The following is a 23544-nucleotide window of genomic DNA, read 5'->3' as shown; positions in this document are numbered from 1 at the left end:
GACAGCTTCTGTCTGATCCTTCCTCCTCTTCCCCCACCATCCCCAGTCTGCATCTCTCTGGCCTGAGCCTCCCACAGGTGATGGAGGGATGTGGTGTTGAACAAAGTCTAGATTGGCTGTGTGCACAGTACTGGGCATCATTCAAGGATGGAAAGCAGCCTGTCTTAGTCTGACTGGGCTGCCATAACAGAATACCATAGACTGGGTAGCTTAACAACAAAGGTTGATTTCTTATGGCTCTGTAGTCTGGAAGTCCAAGGTCTAGGTACTGGCCAATTTGGTCCCTGGTGAGGATTCTTCTTGCCTTGCAGATGGCCACCTGCTTGCTGTGTCCTCATGTGGCTGAGAGAGAGAGAGAGACAGAGACCTCTCTTCCTCTTCTTTTAAGGTTATTAATCCCGTTGTGGGGGCCCTGCTCTCATGACCTCATCCATTCCTAATCTCCAACAGCCTCATCTCCTAATATAACATTGGGGGTTAGGGCTTCAACATAGGAATTTTGGGGAGGGGGCACATTCAGTCCATAACACAGATGTGTAACTCAGCTCTGTCCCATGTGCAAGGAGCTGCTAGTCTTGCCAGGAGCTTTTATGCCTTAATGAAATATGAGGAAAGCTCCCTAAAATATATACTCAGGGATTGTGGGCCCTGAAGAGGTTGATCTAAGCCTGAGACCCTAGGTTGTGAGAAATCAGAGGCCAAGGTCAGGGAGTGAGGCAGGAATCTGGGAGGGCCACCAGGGCAGAGGTTGGCCTCTAACAGAGCCTGGAGGAATGATAGGGGTTGGATGTATGAGGAAGAGGTTGGATGCAGGTTTGTGGGCTGGAAGGGCCCAGGTAAGGCCTGGGGTGGGGGGTGGGAGTGGGGGTGTAGAAGCTGGATTGTGTGAAGACACAGTCAAGTAGGGACCCACTGGGTGGAGATGGGAACTCGAATGCTTCCTTGCACCTTTTGTCTCCCATATGCATAAGCTCCACCCAGGTGGACTTTGGGTGTGTTGAAGAGCAGAGGAATGAAAAGCCAGAGGCTAGGGCTTGAAATCCTGATTGTCTTTTCTAGCTATGTGACCTGGAGCAAGCCACTGAGTTACCAGAGCCTTAGGCTTTTCATTAGTAAAATGGGGGAAGGGCCTGTAGGCCTCCCATGGCTCTAGTGAAGGTCTTGGATGATGATGGATGAGAAAGTGCCTTGTAATCAGTAGAGACATTCAGCTGCATCTTCTGAGTATCAGATACTATTGTTGGGGGTCCACAGAAGGGTTTTGGGTGGGTGGTGGACTGAAAGGGCTTATAGGCTCATGGCTGGAGCCCCAGGCCTCTTCTGGCCTGCCCTGGGCAGGAGTGAGTAATGCTCACTTCACCTCAGGCTTGGCCAAGTCATTCACTGGTCTGGGTCCTTTTGCTTTTCTGGTGGCATCTTCTGATTGTGGCATTAATAATTGGAGCTATTTTGTGGATGCTGTAGTCTCTCTGTTGGGGCCCATGGGAGGCGTTGATGGGTCTTGCCCTCCCTCTGGCTGTCCCATTGAGATGGGAAAGTGAGGAGTATTACTGTCTGTCCATCAGGTGTATCTGTCCATCTGATCCATCTGCTCATCTGCCTATCATCTTTAGACAGGGAATTTCAGGAAGAGACTCCCTTTTTGCAAGCAAGGAGACTGAACCTGAAAGGGGGACTATTTCTCAGCATAAATGACTGAACCCCATTCTCTGGGCAGGTCCTATGCTAGGGATTTGGGGTTGAATCGTTTTCTCTCTGTCTCCGTGTATTTCAGTCCCAGACCTGATATGACTTCTCCCGAACCTCTCCAACTCTTGAGCTATCACGCCCACCCTTCCATGGATACCCCACCCCAGGTCATCTCCAGTGGGAAGGCTAACGATTGTACTGCCACAGCATTCCACCAACCATGGGGGCTCTGCCTGCCAGCCAGCAGTGGATGAGCCCTCTCCAGAGCACATTTAGAATCCGATTTCTGCAATCTTTCTTGACATCAACTCCTAGGTTGTGTTCTTTGGAAACAGACTCTGAGATGGAGATTTACATGCAGGAAGTTTACAGGGGAGACACTATGAAGGAGTGAAGGAAGCAGGATGAAATGAAGGAAGAGGCTGGACTGGGATGAGGTGGCTGTGGAAGCCTCAGCTAATCCCAGTTGGAGCTCTGAAGCTGGGGAAGGCCTCCAACCTTGTGCTCAACCAATTAATCATGAGATGGGGACTTCCCCCTTGGGTGAGGCAGCTCCCTTTGGCCAAGGGGGGTTTCTGAGGAAGACTCAGTGGTGAGCTGTTGGGAGCCAACTTCCTGCAGCTGGGGAATGAGCTCTGCAGCCCTGTGGGGTGACCACCATAGTCACTCTCCTTCCAAGTCATGGTCTGTGATGTAGAATGAACTAGTGGTGGGTGTCTGGACCCAAGGATGTGCAGGACCTCACTTCTCCCCTGCAACAGCTTCGCCCTCTGCCTGACTGTGGTGGCTGCTGCTGTATTCTATTTTGACCCCCTGGCCAGAGTTGCCTTACTCAGGGGAGGGCATCTCAATGAAGCTGGCCCATTAAGATACCTGTCTTTATGGCCACAGGTGATTGAGCAGCTATGGGCACTTGCACTAGGCCAGCGTAATCACAAGTCTTCCCTTGGTGGGGAGAAGTTGTGTGTAGGATAGAATATTAATCAGCACTTCCTTGAGGATGGGAGGCCCATGATGTCAGTCTTGGGAACTCTGGTGGTTGGTGAGGAGGCCAGTTTGCAGTGGGAGAGATGAATCTGATGTGCAGAGGGAAAGAGAGGTGAAAGACAGGGTCGTATGAGCCCTCGTGAGCTCCACCCTCTTATCTACCTTCCCCATGATTTGGTTGTTTAACCATGCTTTTAACTATCATTTTATTAAATCCCAGTTTTTGCTCAAGTCAGTTTAAGTTGGATTCCTGTTAATGGCAACCAAGTGAATCCCAATACATGTAAAACTATAAAGAGTTGTTCTTTTAAACGTGGCTTGGTCTATCCTGATTAACCCTTTTGTCAAGTCCATAAAATTCCTACTTAACACAACCTCCTGAGTGTGGCTCTAGAGGTCCCAAGCTGGGGCCCCAAGGACTATTTCCAGCCCTCAAATGTATTTTGTCTGATTGGTATGATGTTTAAAAAAATTCAGTTGTAAATACTTCATAATTGGGAGATTTATATAGCGTCTGGCCTTTTAGTTCCTCTTAGTATACTGGAAGATCTGGCAGTGTTGGGCCTCTGTTTCCACATGGAAGCAGCTGCCAGGTACAAGCTAAGAAGAGGCTGACCCACCTTGGGGCATGCATCTGGTTTGCCACAGACCCCACCATTCCCTATTACTCTTCATTCCTCCCTCCTTCTTTGTTTATGTACCTGCCTGTATTCTGAGCCACTTTAGTTTGTGCTTCCTGCTTGATGCAAACCCCTTAGTTGTATGGCCTTTTCTGACCTTCATCAAACTTCAGTTTCCAGAGGGGGCCGCCACCGATACTGCACACTGTGGAGGGAAGAAATGCAGTAAAGTAGGTAGGGGCTCTTGGAGAACCTGAAGCTCTCTGAAATCACAAAGCTACACAAATGTGAATTACCATCACCATCATTAATAACAACCAAAAGGACAGGAGACAAGGAAGTCAGCTCCCACCGCACCACCTCCCCAAGCCCAGAAGGGTATTTGCGCCATCACAGTGGCATTTATCATTGGCATTGACAGTTATTATTAAACCATGTCAACTTGCAAATGCAAAATGTTTACCAAACGAACTAACGTGAGCTGGCAGAAATAATATCTAGGCCCCGTCTACCTTTAACTGTTCTTTCTATAAATTGCTGTGGCATTTCTCCAGGGCTCAGAGCCAACGAAGAAGAAAAGAAATGACTCTTCTGGCTTGTTGAAGGTGTTACTTGTTATTCCAGCTGATCTCCTGTTTGTCCCATTGTCTCCCTTGCCACAGCTGATGTGGGGTCTTAGACTTTGGATCCTGGATATTGGTGGCCAGCTCTCTCCCCTGGTCACATTTATTAAAGAGTTGGGTGAAGTGTTTCTTCCTTTTTGTCTCTCTCTTCCCCAAATCGAAGCCCATTGACTACAAGGCATCATTTTCAAGCTCAAAGTATAGGCAGAGGTTTGATAAAGCGTCTTGCTGTGATCCACCTCGAAAACGTGGTTTTCTATAACTGTGTGTGTCTGGCTGCCTTACTTCTCTTAACTCTCATGTCAGTGAGGCTTTATTTAATGCACATGCGTAACCCACTGTGGCCTGGCCTGCCTGTCTGGGTCTCTGCCTGCTCTGACCTCCCTCCCTGCCATATTTATGGCTGGGCCAGGTAGGTTCACTCTTCTGTGCTGTTCCTCTGTCTGAAATAAATGTTATGTCCTGCTGTGACTTGCTGCAAACACCTCCTCCCCTTACCAGACGTCCTTTGATGTTTAAGGAGTCTGCAGGACTGGAGTTTTTTGTTTTTAATTTTTTTTTTTTAATGGAAGCATAGTTGGTACACAGTGTTACATTAGTTTCAGGTGTAGTCAGATTCAAGTTCTCTCTATGTTATGCTGTGCTCACCACAGGTGTAGCTCCCATCTGTCCCCATGCCACACAGTACCATTGTGTATATTCCCTATGCTGTACCTTTCATCCCTGTGACTTACTCATTCCATAACTGGAAGCCTGTATCACCCACTCATCTTCACCTGTTTTGCCCATCCCGGGACCCAAGTTTTATAATTCTGAAACTCTTAGCTCCTGAGACCCCTGGTGGGGCAATATGGCTCAGGGGTAGGAGAATGGCTTTGGAGAGAGAATCCTGTGGGTTTGGGTCCTGGCTCCACCCCTTACTAGCTATGCCATTTGGGACAAGTTACTGACCTGTGAGCCTCAGTTTCCTCATCTATAAAATGGGGATAGTCATAGGCCCTAAATCTTACTGTGAGGATTAAATGTGATAATGTGCATTAAGTGTACATCATCACAATGCCTGGCACACAATGAATGATCAATAGGAGCAATTAATATAGTGTATGAGATGGATCCAAAGATGGACTGACCTGGGGTAGATCTGGGAAATCCTTTAAACTGAAGTCACATCACCTCATGTTTTGACTTCTCAGCTCCTTTTACCTGAAATGTGAGTGTAGAGAAGGATATAGCTAATTAAAGGTTTTGGCCAGTCAGGCCTTGCTACCCTCTGATGGCTTTGTGTTGATTTTGGGATGAAGACCGAAATCCTCAAGGTGGTTTACAAGTTCGCATATGGTCAGGTCCCTGCTCATCTCTCTAGCCTCATATCCTGCTTCTTCTCACTCCTTGGGTTTGACATACTGCCACAGGACCCTTGAACATGCTGCTGCTTTTGTGGAACTACCTTAATCCACATTAGCTGCTCATTTAATTCCTATTCATTCTTCAGAACTCAGACACTATCTTTGGAAGCATTCCACAACTTCCTGTTACCAAACCATATCCCTTCCCTACATAGCAATTACTCGGGTTTCTGATTATACATCGATTACTGTATTTATTTGACTAATGTCTCATTCCACTGAACCACGAGCTCCGTGAGGGCAGGGGCCAAATCTCTGTGTTGCTCCCTGCAGCACTGCTGCCATCTGACCTAGCAGCTGGCCTGGACTGGGCATACACTAAGTAATTTGTGGAATGCATGGGTGAATACATGACTTACTGTTTTAAGAATGTGTGCAGTCAAGATATTTGCTTGGGATCACAAAGTTCTACTCTTGAAGAAAGAAGGGCCAGAGACAGGGGGGCTTGGGTGGCTCAGTCAGTCAAACATCCAAATCTTGATTTTGGCTCAGGTTGTGATATCAGGATTGTGAGATCGAGCTCTGCATGGGGCTTTGCGCTGGGCGTGGAGCCTGCTTAAGATTCTCTCTCTTCCTCTCCCTCTGCCCCTTACCCACTCATGTGCACTTTCTCCCCTCCCCACCAAATAAGTAAATAAATTAAAACACTTTCTAAGAAGGGCCTAAAGACAAATCATTGGAAGACAGAAAATAGCATGGTAGAGCTGGGTTGATCCTGGCACCTGGGAAGTGGACTATTAGGATTTGTGAAGGGAGTGAGCGTGCTGAGTCTCTACTGATGGATTTCCTTCTCTCTATGGTTAGACTGGCTTCTGACTCAGGAACAAAGTTTTATTTGAGAATAGAGCTGCTGCTGGTGAGGTGTTTTTTTTCCACCTTGCCCACTTCTTGTAAATGGAGTGTTGATAAATGGTGGCCTTACCCACCTTAGGGTATTATGTACTTAAAGAGAATCTTCCATTTATTCACCCAAGTACTTCTTGAGTGGCTAGCATGTGCCATGTGCTGAACTAGGTGATGGGGATGGTAAAGAACATAAATGTAACTTCATTTGGAACTTACACCATCCCATTTACACATGCACATTGCTTGGCACAGAGCGGATGCTCGATGTAGGACAGCCACAGAGGTGAGCATTTATTACGTTTCTACAATCTCCTCTATGGTTGGTGATTATTTCCATGTTGCCAAAGCGCCAGAAGAGGCAGAGAGCTAAGTTTTTGTGACACCTCATGTCCATACAAATGCTTGCTGCAAATATATGTTGCCCCCCTTTAATATGTGTATAACTAATTGAAAGTGAGCAGTTTATGGTGTGGTATCAATGAAACTAGCTCCGCTACCATTAACTCAAGCTCTCTTACATTATTGAGCAAACTTTCCTCGGGGCATTGGGGTATATTATTGCTCCTTCAATCACATTGTTGTCCTTGGAGGACCAACCGGTAGGCCAACTTTTATTACCTTTTGTTTTTTTAATCACAACAGGGAAATGATAGGAAGGCATTGGGAAAGGAGACTTTTCATATAAGATGAAATGAGCCAAGATTGGAAGATGACATTTTTATTTGCCTTACAAATGGAATGGATACAGTGTGAATGGCATTGTGAATGTGATAAAGGGCTCTGAGATCAGCAGACCCGAACCATTCACCCTCCTGCACGGGCAAAAAGGCTTCTGGATGGGTTGGGCTCTATTGCAGTTAGCGGCTCTAATTTTTCTGTGGCAAGGAGTTTGGAGTCATGCATTTCATGGCCAATGACAATTAGCTTTGATTCCACACAAAATATCTGGAATTTATGAGTTTTTCAAGGTTCTACCAAAGTGTTTGTGACCCACCCCCAAATTATTGGCTCCAAAATGCAAAAAGAAAACAGTGAAGTTGACGGTAATGAATATTTTAAAAAATTTCCTACACATTGTGCCACTTTGTCAATATTGCTAATTGTTAAATTTAGTGTTCATAAAGATTTCATTACATCTGAAAACATTTTCCACTTTCAAGAGCTTCTGAATATGCAAATTGTCAAGAAATCATATCCAATCAAAAATTAAGTCACTTATTGCCAAATAATTTCAGAAGCAAAATTTAGAATTTTTCTCAAAAATATTTGATAGCAAAAAATCCATCTACTGCAGGATGTAGGTAACTTTATAATATGTTTGAAATTGTTGTTTGGTGAGGCCTCCAAAAATAAGTGTGTCTAGGGGTATACAAAATTCTTAAAAAGACCTTGTCATTTATCTACACTCCCTCCTCACCCCCTAGTAAAGTAAATTAGATAGAAGCTTTTTCTAACCATGGCTCTTTTGTGAAGTGTTTGAGCCTTCTGGTAGGTTAGATTATTTTCAGTAAATATTCATTCTCTACCTCTTGACCTCACTGGTGTCCGTGTAACTTTGCCGTGATGGTGAGTGTCCGTTACTTCTCCACCCTTTGACTGTTGAATTGATCGTGACTTTCTTTGGCCAATGGGATGTGAGCAGACCTAACTCTAGCAAATGCCTGAAATGTGCTTATTTGATAAGGCTTGCCTTCTTGTGCTTCTGCCTTCTCCATGACCGAAACTAATTGCGGTCCTGAGAACAACATGCCTTACTTAGTTGTTGGCCTTGGAAAATTGAGAGACCCATGGAACAGAGTTACTCCAGCATAACTGCCAACCTGCAGCCGCAAGCAGAGTTGCTCTAGCTAACCCACAAAAGCATGAATGAGAAATAAATGCTTGCTGAGAATTTGTGGTTGTTTGTTATGCAGCACTGTTGTGGCCATAGCTGACTGATAAACATCAGTCTATTTACCGTGGTGCTTGCTTAGGTTTCTGAAGCAGTGCTTGCTTAGGGTTTTGAAGCGATTGCAGTTTATTTTCAACAATATTGCTAATTTATTTGTTATTTTCGACCACAGTACAGGGGTTATAACTCTGAAACAAGCTCAGCCGCTTTGCACATACTGTTTCTGCTGCCCCTTGCTCTTCATATAGATGGCTCTCTTTTTATCTTTGGCTTGGGCTTTTAAATATTACTTCCTTGGAATAACCTCTTTGGATACATTATTTAAGTACCATCTGTGGTGAAGCCTATTATCTGCATATCCAAACATCCATAGTCCCTTTTCTCTTCCTTCTCTAAAATAAAGCCCTCATTCTTTCCCTTTTTTGTTTTTTTTTTTTTTTGGAAAAGATCTCAAACTTAGAGAAAAGTTGCAACTATAGTACAAATAATTCCCCATCCCCCATCATTTGTGAATAAGTTTCTGACACGATGCCCATATTTTCCAATACCTTACTGTGTATTTCTTACAACGAAGGGCGTTATCCTAAATAATTATAATAAAACCATCAAAACCATGAAAGTCACACTGATACATTGCCACCATCTAATCTACAGACCCCATTCAAGTTCTGCTGACTATCCCCATAAAGTCTTTTACAGAGGATCCAGTCCAGAGTCCTACATAGCATTTAGTTACCATGTCTTATTCTGGAAGAGTTCTTTAGTCTCCTTGTTACTTTCTTGACCTTGGTCCTTCTGAAGAGTACAGGCCATTTGTTTTGTATAAGGTCTCTCATTTTGGGATTGTCTGATGTTTTCTCATGATTAGATTCAGGTTATGGGGCGCCTGGGTGGCTCAGTCATTGTGTCTGCCTTCGGCTCAGGTCATGATCCCGGGGTCCTGGGATCGAGCCCCGCATCGGGCTCCCTGCTCAGCGGGAAGCCTGCTTCTCCCTCTCCCACTCCCTCTGCTTGTGTTCTCTCTCTCACTGTGTCTCTCTCTATCAAATAAATAAAAATCTTAAAAAAAAAAGTTTCAGTTTACATACCCATAGGCTTCCACAGCCCCTGCGGCACCTCTGTCCCTGGTTACGGATGCTTACCTTGCTTGATTCCTTTTAATGATTTTAAGACTGAATTTTTGAGGAAGGAAAGAAACCAAAACCCTGATTTTAATTAGGACGACATGGACTCAGCAAAAAAAAAAAACAAAACAACCAAAAACCAAAAAACCCAAACCCACAGTTTCCAGTTTGTCATGTAACTAATTGCGGTCCTGTGATTTAGTTTTGGCCAATGAAATGCAAAGAGAAGGGTATATGGACATTTTCTCAGAGGAAGGGTCATACCTTTTTTTTTTTTTGCCCTTTCCTACTGCTGCTGGCCTGGGATTTAGATGCAATGGCTGGAGCTCCAGATGCTATATTTGATCAGGTAGACAAGTCCAAATGAGAAAACAGCGTTCCCAAATTAAGCCCATGGTTTAAGAAGTAGATTAAAAAGAACATGGCAATTGATTGGATGTGGGGTATAAGGGAGAAGGACTCAGAGATCACGTTCAGGCTTTTGGCTTGGGTAACTGGGTGAATGATGATGATATTCACTGAGAAAGGGGGCCAGAAATTGGAGTAAAATTATTTGGAAGGTAGAATAAATTCATTTTTGGAGAAGTTGAGTTTGATGTACCCCACAGACATCTGATGGTGTTCTCTAGGGTCACAGGCCCTGGAAACAGATTTCAGTACCAGTACAGTAGACAGGTCAAATGATGATTCTGCTCATTGGTAAGAAGGGAAGCTGAAGGGGAGACCTTGAGCATCTTGTTCTTCTCAGTGCCAGCCATGCTTCATGTTTACTGAGCACTGATCATGTGTCAGATACCGTGGAGACTGAGCTCCAGGGGACAATGGCTGGAGGACACTAGTACAAATTACTGGAGTCTTTATTCTAGAAGAGAGTATGGGTGCACATCCCTTCTCTGGATTTTTAGCTTGTCTGTCTTTCCTGGAAGGTGAGGTCCACATCTTTTTTTTTCAGTGAATCCCAACACTGCTCTTTGTTTCTGGTGAACATGCCTCACCGTATCCTATCCACAAATCAGTTCTGTGGGGAAGGTACTCTTATCATACCCATTTTACAAGTGGGGAAACTGAGGCTTAGAGAAATGAAGTTGCCTGAAGTTATTTGAACCCAAGTAGCCTGACTTAAGAGCTTCAGCTCCTAACCACTAAGCTCTACTGTCTCCTAGTAGCTCCTGCCCCGTGAATTTTTACTCCTGGTGGTGTTTCCAAGGTTAAAAGAACTTTCACATCTTGGTCTCCTGTGGTTCTCACAGCAGCTCTATGGGACAGGTAGGGCAGACCTTATTATCCCCTCAGGTGAAGGCACTGATAAAATTAAAGGACATGCCCAAGATGACGTAGCTGATGAATGGCAGAGTTGTAAGAATTATGATCTTCTGCTGCCTTCCAGAGCACTTTCCCCCAGTACCATCTTACTTGTCCTTATTAGCCTCTTTGAAAGAGATATGCCCTTTATTTAGGCACTTTTGGCTACCCAGAAGCAAATAATACCATAAGCTGGCATTGTGATACTCATTTATTTTTTAAATATGTACCTGGGATTTTGTTTTATTCAGGTTTGGTGAGACCAATAGTTCAGAGGGCGATTGCCATTGAAAAGATAGTTTGTTGCCTAGATAGTTCCCAATAGAAGGGGCCTGCCCTACTACACAGGGCTGCGTGGAGAAGCACCAGGGCCAGTCAGGACACAGGAGGAGCAAAGAGAAAGTGTGGGCCCAAGCATTTATTGTGGTTTCATGGACAAGGCAGGGTAGGTACACTGAGCAAACATGGGATTGGCTAGTTTGAATAACCTTGGAAGGCTGTGGGCTCTAGGTACCTGTCTGATACCTATCCTTGGTATGATTTAAGGCAGAGAGATAGTGTCCCAAACTGTGGGAATATGATAAAAGAAGGTGGATAGGGTGATGTGGATTGGGGATTGATTGGTTCACATATCAAAGGCATGCTCAAAGGCAAATTGTTTGCTGTCTGTAAGAATTCGCTAATCCTGGGAGGGCCAGTCCCTTCCTGGGTCCAGAAGGCACCAAAATGTCAGAGCATCATAAAATATAGAAAATGAAAAACATGATTAATCCAGTTTCATAGATAGAAAATGCAGGCTCAATGGACTGGGGAATTAGCCTTGCTTACCCAGTGTGTCTGCCTTCCCTGTGGCCCTGGTGTTGCTGACCCACAACTTAGTTGTGGCAGAGGCTCTGTGTACAGTGAACCACTTCCTAGCTGGCTGGTTGGAGGTGAGGGGGTCCAGTAATCAAATTTCCCCAAGCAAGGAATAGTATAAACCCAGACATTCCCCTAAACTAGGGATTATCACAAAGAAATTGAAAAACAAAAACAAAAACAAAAACAAATCACAAACAAAAAGAAGGAATTATAAAGGCATGCCAGCACAGTTCTTATGACACATTAAGCCAGTCTTTATAACTTCAGATTCACAAGGATATTGCAACGAATTTCCAGTTGTATTAATTAAAATTGTCCAGTCCTTTATAACAGGGTCTCTCTGACATCAAGAAATCTGTTACCTGTCTTCTCTGGATCATGCAAGGATTCAGTGTCATAATAGACAATCTCAGCCGAGCCTTTAAAAAATAGAAAAACTGCAAGAAATTGATTTTCATTAATTGGAGTTGCATGTTTGGTGAAAACATGCTTGAGATTGCTTTATCTCCAGGTCAGTCCCTTGTGTCGACCTCTTTGTTTTGCAAGTTGTTCTGGGAATAAGGTGCAATAAAGCCTTTCTGACCTGAGCAAGCCTGCCATTTCAAGATTTCTGGTGCTCAAAAGGATTGCTGGGGAGAAGGTGCATCAATTCGCGTAGAGAATTTTCTAGTAGGAGATGGGTCAGAGAGGCTTAAAAGCTTGGGCTCTCTTGTCAGACTGCTTATCTTCAAATTGTGTTTCTGTTACTTATTTGCATATGATCTTGGGCAACGATTTTAATCTTCCTGTGTCTCAGTGTTCTCATCTGTCAGATGGGATGACATGGTGATGATTAAGAGAATTTATATCTACATTTTTGTAAATATGTATTCATGTTCCTCAACATAGGGCCAGGCATGGAGTAAAAGCTTAAAAATACAGTTATTTAAGTCAATTGTTACTCATTCCTCTCCTAGCCCCATCTTTATGAGATGTGGAAATCTATTTGGAGAGTTGGGAATATTCCCAACTACTGCCTAATGGCAGAGAAAGAAAACAAAACTCCAGAACTAAAATTACCTTGGAGGAGAGGTGGTGACCTAGCTGTTGACCCAATTTACACTAGACTAGGAATAGATTGGTACGGCGCCAACTCAGGTCTATAAGATAGGATCCTGAGGCCCTAGAGAGGAACAGACGCTGAAAGGTTTGAGTGTTTGCATGTAAGTTGGAAGAGCTGGAACCCAGGAGCTGAAGTGTGGAGGACGATGGCTGTGTTCTGTGTAGGGACTGGACCACGTGGGCACCCTCCCAAAGTAGGCAGACAGCCCCACTATGCGGAACTGGCTGTCAGCAGCAACACCTTGGGGCAGCTCTGGGGACGAGGCAGATGCACAAGGGGTGGCCAGTCCGCCTCCGGTTTCTCTGTCTGGAGTTTGGAAGTGACCTTTTGATTAACTACATCTTCAGGATTTTTGGATCATGGGAATGGAAATCTAGACGGAGATACTAGATTTCTGGCTCCTGTAAGCATAGTAGGAAGGCATGAAATTAATTGGTGAAATTTTGAGATGGGTCTGTTTCCTGGGCTAACAAAATGGGACATGCCTAGTGAACCTGGGGGAGCTCATTTCACCCTCCTAACAAATCTTCAAGAGTGCATTGCCATCCACATGGCTTGTGAAGCCACCTGGGCCCTGCCGGCGCTGATTCCGCCTATTAGCCTCTGACCTACTTGCTGCGACCCAGCCACACTGGCCTCCATTCCCTCGTGCTGTCCCACCTCGAGGCTTCCCAGCTGCAGTGCCCCATGCCTGGAATGCTCTTCCCCACACCTTCATGCGATGTCTCATGCTCATCTGTTGGTTCTCACACACCTTAAATGGGACCCTTTTAGGGGGCTTTCCCATTCACGCCCCTTCCTCCAAGTTAATCCTTGTCACATCACCCTCTCTGACTCTGGAATGGCCTTTGCAACTTTGTGGTTTGCATGATTAGAGGCTGTTGCCCCCCACTGGCATGAAGGTCTGTAACAGTGACTTCGTGAGTGTTGCTCCAGGTCACATCCCCAGGGGCCTCAACAGTGCCTGCCACGTGGTACGTGCTCCATGAGTATTTGTGGCAAGAGTGAATGATCCCTATTTTACAGACGAGGTCCTGAGGGGTAGACAGGAAGCAGCTCTTCCACAGTCACTCAAGGTAGCGGGCGCTTTCAGTGCTCCCACGCATCCTAACCCTCAGTGCTTGCTTGTCCGCTGGCCCAGCCAAGTGCATTTGTGTTTCTTTGCCTGAGGACTTTCTCTGGTTGTAACCTTCTTTGCCCACCGCATGACACAGGGACGTCTGGGGGAGGTCCCCCCCTCCGCCAGGGGGTGTCCTCTCTTGGGGACTGCTGTGTGTTGTGGATGGCCCTCGCCCGTGCCCACAGTGTGCGAGGGCTGGTTGTGTGCACCTTTCCCCAAGGTCATCAGTTTGAAATCGGCCACGGGGGGAGTATTTACACCACGGAAATGGGCAAACATGACACATCAGGGCTTTTTCTTTTTCTTTTTCCTTTTGTTCTGGAGAGTCCGTTACTGCATGCGAACCAGCGCATGACTGGCTGTGTCTCAGCCCGTCCCTGTCTCCCAGGGTTTCTCTGCAGGATTCAGCTCCGGTTGTCCAGGGTGGTAACTTGCTTGATGGTTTGCCTTCGGCTCCCTGCCCTCCCTCACCTGTCTCACTTCCCCCACTGTGTTTCCTTTGCCTCCCAAATAAACCACCTGCACTTGCATTCTTGTCTCAGGGTCTGTTTCTGGGGAAATCCAAATGAAGGCGTACAATAAATAAGTGATGGAGCCAGATTTAAAGCTAGGCCCATCAGACTCCAAACCCGTGCATATTTCACTATCACCCACAGATGCTCCTGTCTTCCTTGTTCTTTGCTTGTCAGGGTGGCAGACGTTCTCTAGATGTGGAGGGGCCTCTAAAGGAGTGAGACAAATGCATTCTATTGATGGAATTAGCTGGCAATTAAGAAGTTATCCTTCTTATGTTAAGGGCCACGTTAATTAGATAAAACATGAGGAAATCTAATTTACTTGGGAAATTACTATGTGTATATATATATGTATGGTTTTAAAACATAGTCATGGGGGTGCCTGGGTGGGTCAGTTGTTAAGCGTCTGCCTTCGGCTTAGGTCATGATCCCAGGGTCCTGGGATTGAGCTCCGCATCAGGCTCCCTGCTCTGTGGAAAGCCTGCTTCTCCCTCTCCCACTCCCCCTGCTTGTGTTCCCTCTCTCGCTGTGTCTCTCTCTGTCAAATAAATAAATAAAATCTTTAAAAAAAAAAAAGTCATGGTTTGCATAAAACTTGTGGGCACCAAGACAGATCTTGTTGCTCTCTTTGTGATGGACCACATCATGCTTGTTATAATTTACTGTTCATAGTTTCTGTTTAAAGACTGGCTTGAATCTGCAGGGGCCTCACCAGGTGGCTTAACAGATTTGACACACTGATGGGGTTAGGTAGAAGCTAAAGAGACCCTCAGAGAGGTGTTGGGTACAAACGGATAGACCCTCAGCCGAAAAGAGGCTGACGGGCAGACTAGGACGAGCTTAGGCTTTGGGGCTTTTGCATCGGTCAGGAAACTTTTGTTCACAAATGAAGGAGATTCAGCTTGAACTGGCCCTAGTCCTTCAGGAAATCAGAAAAGGAAAAGAGCGTGTCAAGAAATTGGAAAGTTCATGGATGTAGCATTAGCTTCAGGTATGGCTAGATCAGGGGTTGTTTGCTTAATAAAGTCTCTTTCCCTTGCTAGAATATAAGCTCCACTGGACAGGGGTCTTCTCTGTCCTATTCTTTGCTGTCTCTTCATTCCTTAGAACAATGCCTGACATATAGTAATAATAATAGCAAATATTTACATGGCACTTTGTAAGGAGATAACAGTATTGTAAGTGACCTACACATATTAGCTCGTTTAATCCTCTCAACCCAATGAAGGAGATAACTATTAATTATGTTCCGCATTTTTCTAGATGGGGAAACTGAGGCACTCAGGAGTCATATAGCTAATAAGCAGGGGAGCTGGGATTTGAACAGAGGTCTTCTTGCTACAGAGCTGTGCTTGTAACTACAGTGCTCTATTCAGCACATAGTTATTGATTGACTGAATGAATAAGTGTATAATGATATAACTTGCCAGACATAGAATATCCAATGACTAATCATGATGGTGTTTATTTGGGCAGCCTTTGTCATCTGTGTCCCGTTAGCTCAGGGTCCTGGCATCTTCCATCATCTGGACTCAGCATATTTAGCCCTGACCGGGGAATGTTGGAGGGTCAGAATAGGTCACGCTCAAGGAAATGAAGCTGGAGATATTTGTAGAATCATTTTTCTTCTGAATGAGGAATTTGGGGATTATGGATAGATAAATCTTAGCCTGGGTTTTGAGAGGTCTTGACAGAATTATCTGCTGGAACAACAGTGTCTGACAAATGGGAAACACTTGGAAGGAAAACACCCCAAACCCAGCCTTTTTAATAAGTCTTTCTGGACAATGGTAGGTAATTACATGTCTCCTCCTCACCTTTGTGATGGGGAGCCAGAGACAAAGACATCTGATGTTATCTGGATGGGAATAAGATATGGTAAGGTCTTTTAAGCCCGAGGGGAGTCATTAATACTGTTTGGCAAGCATTTCTGTACTCTGTCTTTTGGGCACATGGAGGATCCTCCATATCCCACCAGTGGTGGACATGACCATGTGACTTGCTTTGGCCATTGACGTAGGCACGGAAGTGATGGCTGTCGTTTTCAGGTGGAAGCTTTCAGAGCCCCTGTGTGAGGCACCACACTCTCTTTTCTCTGCCGCAGATGGTGGCAGCATTCCAGGTGGTGGCTGCTCTGTATGCTTGGGTCTGGGAGTGAGGTCAGCACTGGGCAGAGCCTCCGTCTGGCCTGTAGAAAACAGGTGGTATGAGTGAGAAATACAATTTTGTTGTTTTAAGTTATTGCCAATCGGAGGTTGTTTGTTCCTGAAGCATAGCCTTGCCCATCCTGGTTCTAAGCTGTTACACACGTAGGAAGTGGTCATTGAGTTCAGAGGGGGAGCAGTACAGGAACGATCACAGACTTTAAAATCAGAGGGATCCAGTTCGACTTTCTACTCACTAGCTGTGTGACCTCGGATAAACTCTTTACCCTCTCTGGGCCTTGCTCCACCTTCTCATCAGTGAAATTGGAGCCGTAAGAACTGCTTCATGGGATTAGTTTGAGTATTAAAATAGGAAACCTGTAACAGAGTAGATGATGATGAATGTTAGCTATTATTTTTGCTATTATGTAGCAAAGAGTATATTACTTTGGCTATTTTTAAAAAACCTGTCAGTTAAGGATAGAGTGGCTTAATTAAGTAAACTCTGTAAGCAAACAGTGATGGGTCTGAATTCTCCTCTACTCTCCACTTACGGCTGGAATTTGACAGTTATCTGAAGCCTGACAAGCTTGAGGACCGAGACAGCTGTATATAGTAGCCTCATCTTTCATTCTTCCCATCAGTATAATTAATTGTTTTAGGACATTCCTTCTAACCCATTCTCCGTCCCAAAATCCATCTAGTCTGGAGCTTTTATGGCCCTGATTATGACTTAGCTTCCCCTGAGGGTCTTTAAATTTAGACAATGGGATATTCAAAGTCAAAGCTGTCTTGGTATCAGAAAAATCTGAGATGCTCAGAAATAACTAGGATTTCTCCATAGATGTCATACGGAACATATTACTTTGGCAGAAATGGATCCAGGTTTTGTGGGGCCTGAAGCTTACAGATCTCTCTTCAGGAAAAAGAATGCAAGATTATGAATATAAAATTAGACACAAAAGGGAATATTTGTTTAGAATGAGAAAATAAAGCAGATTTTTGGAGCCTTTGGATATTTACATTCTATTCTTCTGAGATCTCTATAGGTAATTAATCGGAAATGTGAATCTAGAGGTGCTTTATCTTGCAACCTGGCTTTTCCTTCCCACTTAGAGCTCTCCAGAGGTACACCATGTAAAGGACCCATGGAAGAGAAAGGTCCAGAAGCCTAAGCTTCATGGTAAACTCACCTCTGCTTTCTGGAGAAGTGGACAACAGAGGTCTTCTCTGAATATTGACAAGGATATATGTGTGTCCATGTTTGTGAGATCCAAATGTGTACAGAAACCTGCCCTAATTTTCCTTTGGGGTGAGCTTGAAGCTTTGGGTTGCTGCCTTTCAGACAATATAAAACCATTTCCTAAAGTCATAAAATCTTCTGTCCCTACCTTTCCCCCCATCATCTTGCCTGACCCCAGGATTTGTCATCCTGTGCTTCTTACACACACAGACAGACACACAGCAGTCCTGCCATCAGAAGGTGGCTGACTCCCGAGGGGCCAACCCTTGGTTGGCAAATACTCTACCAGTATCTTAGTACAGCTTTGTTCATTACCTGACATCTTTCCATTTCTAGGCGGGTTTCCTTTTTTTTCCCTTTGCCAAGATTCTAGTTAAACTATAATATAGAATTTTTTTCCATATCAAAATACAGATAGGGAGCTGGGTGACAAATACCCTGTCTATGTTTGATTTGGAAGCTTCTCCCAACTGTCAGGTGTAGATCGTTAAGAGCGACAGGGTGTTCATGTGAAACGTTTCCCCAGTGGGTATGAAGGGCCTGGTGGGATGAGAGCCGTAAACAAACCAGACTCCCTGAGTGAACAGCAATTATTTGTGCACTGCTGTCCGCACAGAAGCAGCGTGCGCTGATTCCCTGTTCTAAAAGTCTTCATGTGCGTATGTGTGGGTGTGTACGTACCTACTGTGTGCCCGGAGCTGACAGAAGCAGTGCTGAGTTACCGCATATATTTGTTTGCTGGGGCCACCATAACAAATAGCATGGGCTGGGCGGCTCAAGCAACAGAAGTTTATTTTCTCTGGAGGCTGGAAGTCCGAGATCAAGGAGTCAGCAGGTTTAATTTCTTCTGAGGCCTCACTCCTTGGCTTGTAGGTGGCTGCCTTCTTGCTGTGTTTTCACGTGGTCTTTCCTTTGTGTGTGCGGGCCCATGGTGTCTCTCTGTGTGTCCCGACCTTGTCTTCTTATGAGGACAACCAGTCAGATTGGGCTAACGTCCCACCCAAAGAGCCTCATTTTAACTTACTTCCTTCAATGCCCTGTCTCGAAATGCAGTCATATTCTGAGGTTTGAGGGGTTAGGGCTTCAGTATGAATTTTGGGGTAGACACAAAATTCAGTCTATAGCACTGTGGATGGCTGGAGAGAGTGCCACCCTGCCTCCGAGCATGTGAGGGCTGGCTGGACTTGAACAGGGTCACTGCTCCCCACCCTCCTCCCCTTGGGAAGGGCGACCTAATTAGTGCTCCTTGGAGCTCCTTCTCCTCCTTCAGTCCCCAGTTCTGTCTTCCCCAGCATGACGAGAAGAGGTCATATGTCTGTGTTATAACATAGTGGGCAGGAGTGCGGGCTCTGGGTTTAAGCTGAGTGACCCTGGGCAAGTCATTTCACTTCACTAACCTCAGCTTCCCCTTTTGTAAATTGGGGCTTAATATAAGTATCTTCCCTCCCACATTGCAGACGGGGCTAGGTGGATTAATGGGCATAGTACCTGAAACACTGAATTCTAGCTACTATTAATAGGATTATTTTGGTAGCAAAGAATAGAAACTCATTAGAAGTAATTTAGACGATAAAAGGGAATTTACTGACTCCGGTAACTAACTCTGGGAAAGGTAGAGGTGCAGTTGAGCAGGAGGGGCAAAAGGAACTGTGCAGTAAACCATTCCCCATGCCTCTTCTATCTGTTTTCACTGTGGTGGCCTTGCTGTTTCAGATTGCTTTTCTGTACTTAACTAGAACCACGGCTCTTGTAACCTGCCTTGTTTCAGAATGGAAGAGACCTCACATGGCTACAGTGTGAAAAAATGCCAGGGAAAGACTCTCACTGGCTAAGCTTAGTTCACATGGTCGCCCACACAGCCAGGTCAGAGGCTAAAGTGTGGTTCCTGGAGAGCTTCATAGAGCAGGGGCTGCTTGGTAGACACAAATAACGGATGCCTCCTGTCTCATCAAAATGTTCTCCACATTGTGCCTGGCACTGGGTAGAAATTAGACAAATTCCCCCCTTTTCCCTTTTATTCTGACCTTCATGCCCACTTTCTATTACACAAAAGAGTAATCCAGAAAAGAAAGTCAGCTTAGCTGAGGGACATGAGTGGTGAGGAAAACACATCTTAAAGGACATGAAGGAGGAATGGTGGCTGAGGCTGGCGTGGGCTCCAGAGGAGAGGCTCCCTGAACTCAAGTCAGGCAGGTGTACCTCTTCCTGAAGACAAGACACATTTTAGACTGTGGTTCACATTTAAGTTTCGAAAGCTAATTGGGAATAGGCATGAAGGGTTTTAGCATTGCTAAAGGTTTTTTAGCAATGCTAAGGGTTTTAGCATTGCCCCCTGACCCCTCAAGTTTACTTCTAGAATATCAAGAACTATGAAGGTCAGTGATATTACGCTGCACACAAGCTAGCAAATTATCCTGCCACAGTTTTCGTGCATGCAGGCAGAAGACATGAGACTCCTGGGTCAGAGACAAAGGGCATTATTATTCCTGGCATGGTGAGAAGCATGTGCTTCACGTTTGTGCCACTTCCCCTGGACGCCTAAGCTCCTCAGGGGCGGCATGCACACAGTGGGTTTGCATCCCGGCTGAGGAATCCCAGTCTTTTCATAAAGGTGCTCCCCAGTTTTAGCCTTGGAGGGAGGCACGTCCTTTATAAACCTGGTTAACAAACAAATCTGCTTTCTGCTCTATTATGTCTGTCTTCCAACGCTGTTAGCTGAAAACATCCTTGTAAAGATAGTCGGGAACAAAAGCTGATACCAGATGTGCAGAAACATGAGAGATGCATGGAGAATTGTCTTCCAATAAGGAGACTCTTTCCTAAGGAAAATATATCCGAAGCATGAGCAAAAATTTATTCATAAAGAACCCAAAGGTCCAACATTAAGTGGGAGGTGAAGCAGGCTGTTGTTGCAAATATTCTGCTGTTTCTAAAGATGTTCTGAAGATCTGGGAAGGGCAAGTGGAAATACTCAACTTAAAATATAAACTTGAAAGTTCAGGCTACAAAACTGAATATGTTTTTGTTAACTATGTAGAACAATGTATCATAGAAAATAATTGGGAAGGAAATTTGCTGCAATCTCCGTAGTCTTTCTCTGGGCAGCGAGTCCAGGGGCAATTGTTTTTTTTTTTTTTTTTTTTTTCCCTTTTGCATTAAATTTTTTTCAGTTTGTTATAATGAACATGTATTACTTTTATAATAGGAAAAAAAATCCCAAGATAAAATGATTTTTGAAAGCAGAGCCTAGCATTTGCAATTTGGCAAAAACAAAGGAAGAAAGCATGAAATAAGCAGGAAACAAAAAAAGGTTTCAGTTAAATTAGATGTCCAATTAAGCGATTTGCTTGGCTGCAAAATAGCTTTTTGACAGACAATTAGTTCTGGGCAAGTCAAATGTTTCAACAGTGCGTTCTTATGGGGCAATTAAAGTAATTCATATTTGATGCACAGAAGTGTTGTGGTAATTGGGAAACTTTTCTGAATGGCAGTTGAAGCTGGACTGGTTGTGTTTTATTTTTCTTCCTTGAAGTTGTCTTGATTGAAGAATTTAAGTCATTTCTTTGATAAGCTAGGTAGCTGGGTCTGCTAAGGAGGCTGGTGGATTATAGGACAGAAGTTCCTATTGGCTAGAGGAAGTTGTGTTTATGGTAGAATACAAGGTTCAACAGCAGTAACATTAGCAACATTTGTTACGGTATCATCCACATTTGTTATAGTAACAAATAAATAGTTATCAGCAACAATCATAATCCAAATCTTGAGTGAGTGTTTATGCTGTGCCAGAACTAAGTGAACTAAGCACTTTATGTATGTATTGCTTTCTACAACTGTCCTATGCAGCAGATTTGATTGGGGTCTCCCTATTACAGAAGTGGAAACTGAGGGCCAGAGAGGTTAGGTGACTTGTCCAAAGTCACACAACAAGTAAATGATGTTGCTGGAGTCTGAGTCCATCAGTCTGATTCTAATGCCCTTGTTCATATATTCTTGGACTTACGTACCGGAATTTCTTGCAAAATAATAATATTTTATACCTTTCTCTGTACTTTACTGGATAAGGTAATCTGACTTTTTCCCTAAGGCAAACAAGGTATACTGTACCTGCTCCATTTGAGAGAGATAAAAGCTGACACCCAGAATGGGTTAGGAATTTCCATAGGCCATATAGTAAAAGAGGAGAAAAATTCCATTGTTGAAATAGCAGGGCTTTTATATCAATGCTGTTTGTAAATTTTAATCGATAATGTTTTTTATATTCCATGAAATTGGATGAGAGGTGAGGTGCTATATTAGCCAAGCTTTTACAGTTACATCTTGCTCCTGTTCTGCAACTCCAAAGCCCATAAACAGAACTGGACTTCACTTATGGCTGGGTCCAGGTGCTTAGGTGATGTACTTTGGAATCTCTCTGATCTGGAGCTTTCAGCTTTGTTTTCATTCATGTTGACTTCATTATCAGGCTCTTTCCTGTGTCATCAGTAACTGACTTTCCTCTTATCAGCTTTGTAAAAAACTTAGAAAAGGAACTTATATTGCCAAGAGCCTTGACAGAAGCTCTGGGGCTGACTCTTGTTGGACATTTAGGGTCATGTGCCCATCTCCTCTGAACCGATTATTGTTGCCACAGAAGTAGAAGATGGTGATTGGTCAGTCCTGGTCATGTGCTCACAGTTAGTGCCAGGGGATGGTGTCAATTCTACCCAAACTACAGGGATGAATAATGAAGGAAGGATTTTTTTTGGCCTCAAAGAAAGCAGAAATCCTGTTACCAGCAAAGGAGAGGATGCTAAATGGGCAGAAATAACAGTCGTATCTGTAGCCAGCCTGGAATATTAGAAAGAACCTTTCATAGAGGGTCAGAAGAGCTGGTTGTCTCTTCCTGGCTCTGGTGTAAACTGGCTGTGTGACTGTCATCAATCACTTACCCTCTCTGGGCCTCAGTTTCTCTAACTGTATGATAAAAGGGGCTGGCCCAGAGGTCTGCTGTTTAGTCTTATTTCAGAGGTTTCTGAGTGTCTGGTCTTTTGATTTGCAAGTAGCAAGATACTCTTCTTGCTGACTTCTAGCTTTCCTTTAGAATGTCAGCTTTTGTTGCGTGTCAACGATGCTTGTTGTCAGGGTGGGAAAAGTCATTTTATTAAACCAGGTGTGTACACTGGTAGTTGAAATCAGATGCTTGCAAGGTTTTGTCAGGTTCATTCCTGGGGGTTTGAGATTGGGCCGTGCCTGTCTTGATTGTTATTTCTGGTCACGATGTCTCTGCTGCTCCTGGGAAGCAAGAGTAGCATCCACAATAGCAAATTTAATCAGCAGATGTCATTTGGCAATTGGTTGATTATGTTTGAATTTTTGCTGCTGATCTCATTCTAAAGAATAGTTTGTTTAGTTGTGATTTGTTTTAGTCTTAGAAAGAAAGGAAAGAAGGGGCAGAGTTTGGGAGGAAAGGCTGCTAGCATTTATGGAGTCCCTTAACAGCTGATCTAATTTTTACATTATTCCCTGGGAGGCTGGTGGTGGTGTCTTCCTATGACAGATGAGGAAACTGAGCTTAGTGATATCGGGCTGTTAGCATATCAAATTCACATCTTTTCTTGATGTTCATTCAGCAAATATCTGCTAAGCTCCCACTATGCGCTGGGTACTATTCTAAGTGCTGATGATGCAGGAATGACAAAAAAGACACATTCTCTCTACCCATACAGCTCACAAAATAGCTGGGGAGGCCAAAACTAAATAAGCAAGTATATAAAAATTTCCAGTAGTAAGAAGTACTTTGAATAAACCACCACTGGCAACTGTGTGATGGAGAATATCTGCAGTAGGGAGTGGGTAGTGCCCTTAGATGGGGTAGATGGATCAGGGAAGGCATCTAGGAGAATGTGAGCTGACACTTGAATGAGGGGAATCAAACAGCTGTGTGATGACCTGGGGAAAGATGTCTGAGCAGAGAGTAGAGCAAGTGCAAAGGCCCTGAGGCAGGCATAAGTGTGGGACAGAAAGAAGGGCAGTGTGCTGGGGGAGAGTGAGTGAGAAAGGATAGTAAGCAGTGGTATCAGGGGACTTAGGCA

The sequence above is a fragment of the Halichoerus grypus genome, chromosome 6 (assembly GCF_964656455.1).
Source record: "Halichoerus grypus chromosome 6, mHalGry1.hap1.1, whole genome shotgun sequence".
Classification (NCBI taxonomy): domain Eukaryota; kingdom Metazoa; phylum Chordata; class Mammalia; order Carnivora; family Phocidae; genus Halichoerus; species Halichoerus grypus.
The sequence above is the reverse complement of the archived record's forward strand: the minus strand, read 5'-3'. Positions refer to the sequence as shown.